This window comes from Bidens hawaiensis, unplaced genomic scaffold, assembly GCF_021521415.1.
Source record: "Bidens hawaiensis isolate Kalapana, Puna unplaced genomic scaffold, B.hawaiensis_p1.1 tig00004722_1, whole genome shotgun sequence".
Taxonomy (NCBI): domain Eukaryota; kingdom Viridiplantae; phylum Streptophyta; class Magnoliopsida; order Asterales; family Asteraceae; genus Bidens; species Bidens hawaiensis.
In genome coordinates, this window is record NW_027491291.1 from 1,260,031 (window position 1) to 1,263,946 (window position 3,916).

A 3,916-nucleotide genomic window follows, 5' to 3' on the forward strand; every position below is an offset into this window, starting at 1 on the left:
CGAATGATTTGTGATGTCAGCAGCTCTGTTTTTCATTTTTCTTCCAGATCTACAATCTACCGGTGTTTTTTCTTCTTTATTTCATTTAAAGTTCAAATATTTATATCTAAATCTTGTTCTAATCACATCAGACACATCAGATCTGAGCATTCTAGTTTCAGATCTGATTATTTTGAAATTTTTTTATAAGAAACTGATTTTTATTTTCTCAAAATGTCTGGATATGAGGAACAAGAGGTGTCTACTAACAAGATACCTAGGTTGTATGCACAGGAAAAGTTTATCAAATGGAAGGTACTCTTTGAAGCAGCCGTATGCTACAATGACATTGACATGTGGAACTCCATCAAGAATGGTCCACAAACCACTGTTGAAGAAGGTGCAAATGCTACTGCAACTGCTGCTATAAGAGAAAAGCTGAGAAAGGTGGATGACAAAGCCTTGGCTATGATTAAGCTAGGTTTATCTTGGGAGATTCTGACGAAGGTGGCTCATCACACAACAGCCAAACAAATGTATGATGCCATCCTTGAGATGTATGAAGGGAACACTGAATTGAAGAACATTAAGAAGCAAAGACTGAAGCAACAGTTGGAAAGGTTCAAGTATAGAGATGGAGAAAGGTTGAAGTCAATACTAGAACGTTTTCTGAGTATTGTGAATGAGTTGAGAACAACTGATTATTTAATGACTGACTTTGATTTGAATACAAAGTTACTCAACTCAATGCCAAAAGAATGGTATAATGCTTGCAAATTCATCCTTCAAAAGCAGAATTTCAATGAATTGAAATTGGATGATGTGATATGTTTTCTTCAAGCTGCTGAACTTGAAATAATTGAGAATGTAATGATCAAGGAAGATAGACCAAGCTTCAATACTTCAAATGCATTGATTGCACCTATGGGAAACCTATCAACAAAGAACCAACAACAAATTCCCATCATAGAAGAACCAGCTGAACATAATGTTGTGACTCCAAAGTCTTTCATTGGGGGTAGTACAAGTACTCAAGGAAATCAGTAGAGGTTCAATGTGCAACTAATTGATGATTCTGACTCAGCCTCTATGTCCAGTGGAAATGTTACTAACCTTGTAACAGGACATGTTCAAAACAATGAAACACAAGCATTGCTGTCTATGTTCACTGACTCTTATAATGCATTTGTTGCAAAGAACATGATTCACACAAGTGTGGTTCAAGATGATTTAGAACAAATTGATGCAGATGACTTAGAAGACATGGATTTGAAATGGCAAGCTGCTATGTTGGGATTGAGAAGTAGAAGGCTGTACAATAGAATTGGTAGATCTCTAGTTTCTGGTCCAAATGACAGGATTGGGTTTGACAAGTCAAAAGCAATATGCTACAATTGTCAGCAACCTGGTCATTTTGCTAGAGAATGCAATCAACCAAGAAATTTTCAGATGAATCAATTTCAGAATCAACAACCAGTAGGTCAGCCTCAATATCAACAAAATCAGTCAAGAAGTCAGCAGCATTACCTGCAAAATCAACCAAGATTCAACCACAACAGCACTCAAATGAACAACTTCAATAACAACAACAGTTACAATCCCAACTTCAACAACTTTCAGCCTCAGATGAACAATCAACAACAGAGTATGCAACAGAGTCAAGGATTTCAGCCTCAAATAAATCACAATCAAAACCTTCAACCAACTCAAAATAGTCAAAACAACACTATTCCAGCAAATCAAAATCAGATCAGAAATCAAGGAAATGTGGCTGTGACTACACAACATGAAGGAAGTTTTAATTGGAGCAGTCATGAAGAGGATATTTCTGATGATATCAGAAAGGCAAAGTGGCATTCATGGCCATAAATGAGAAAGAAAAGGGAGCCTCCTCTCAGGTACACTCTGCTCCTACAGTTGATTTGAATGAACTTATTAGTGAACTAAAAACAAAAGTAGGCAAGCTGGAAGATGAGTGTTTTAGAAAGAAAAGTATCATAAATGAGGATGAAACAAGTGAGATGATAAGTGATGAAAAGATTAAGAGTCTTGAAGATGATTGCATGATCATTTATAGATCTCAAACAAGATACATCACTGAGATTGATGGTTTAAAAAAGATGTTGATTGAAGAAAAGGTGCAAAACACAAGACTAAAGGTTGAAACTGAATTTCTTAAAAATTTGGTCGCAACTGGCAACATTTGTGGAATACTGAATCAAGTGAAAGACCAAGACAAATAAAAAACAGTTCCACCTCCATTCAACAACAACTTTATGCCAAAGGTTGACAAAGAGAAAAGGGATGCACACTTACAACAATTCAAAGATGTCTTTCAAGATAGGGAAGAAATTGTTGATCTATACAGAAAGGTAGAAGTGAATGAAGATGGAGAGTTTGTGATTAAGAATGAAGTGAAAATGGAAAAGTCAATTGGAGTTCAAGACTCTGAGGATGACTTTGATTCAGATGAATTGGATCAAGATGATCTGAGTGATTTGAGTGATCAAATTACTGAAAAGGAAATTCAGGCTGCTGAAAAAGGGAGAAAGTATAAAAAACCTGAATCTGTTGACAAGCTTCCAAAGTATCCACCAGTCCCACCAAAATCAAAGAAGCAAAATGATAACATTAAAAGGGAACAGGTCTCTTTTGACATCTGTGAAAGGAGGAAGATAAACTACAATGCAGTCAGACCACCAAGCAAGACTGTTTTGAATAGGATAAAGCAGAACAACAAGAAGAAGAAAGTGAATGAAAAGACTTATACAGAAAACTTTATCCCAGTTTATCCAATATTTTCTAGTCACGAAGTGTTGGATGTTGGAGAAGTGGAAACAATGGAAGAATATGAGAAAAGACAGTCAAGGGTTAGAGAAAGCAGTTATGAAGAACCTATGATTATGAAGAAGATTGTCTTTGTCAAAAGCAATGTTGAAAGACAAGACATCAAGATTGAGGAATTTGTTCCTTTTTCAATTGACTTTGATGGTTTGAAAAATCAGAAGACTCTGGGAGTCAACTCACCTAAGCCAAGTGAAAGATTTAAGAAACCAAAATAACATGAAGTTTTCAAAGGCAATGTGTGGTGCAAAAGGTGTGATGAATATGGTCACCACATAGATTCATGAAATGAGATATTCAAACTCAAACCATTTCATGTACCAGATGGAAAAATGTATGGTCAAGACTTTGTTCTGTACAAAGAGAAGTATGAAATGTATTTGGGAAAAGGAATTCTGTGTGGAAAGAAGACAAGTAATGAAGAGAATGCTGAGATCAAAGGAAAGAAACAAGTGACTGAGTGTGTAGGAAGAAGTAAGTCACCACAGAAGCACAAGAAGATGACAAAGAAGAAAAATCAGTCATTGAAGATTAATCAAGACACTCAATCAGTTAAGTCTGTTGACTCTCAAGGATCATCAAACAGTGAAAAGACAAGAAGAAAAGATACTTATAAGAGAATGAAATCAAATGAACTGACTGGTGATGAGAAGTTCTTGATGAAACATGGATATGAACCACATGGTTTCACTTGAAAGCCTAAAGCAGAAACTAAAATTGAAGCTGTGGATGATGTAAGAGACTACTTAGAAACAAAGGACTATGTCTTGAAAGAGAATGTCACTGACTCAGTTGAGCCTCAATGTTCAGTTTCACTTTTCAAAACACCAAGAGAATGTGGGTATGAAACTGATCATTCTGATAATCTGGAGATCACACAAGCAGATTCTGAACCTACAACACTCACTTCCCAGGCTGCCACTGATAAGTTGCAAGTTGATGAAGCTTGCACCTCATCACTTGACTAATCAAATTTCTCTTTGTGCAGGAACAGGCCACTCCATTGAATGATATATGGTATATGGATAGTGGTTGTTCTAGGCACATGACTTATGACAAGAGGTCACTTGTGAACTATGAAGAGAAATATGAA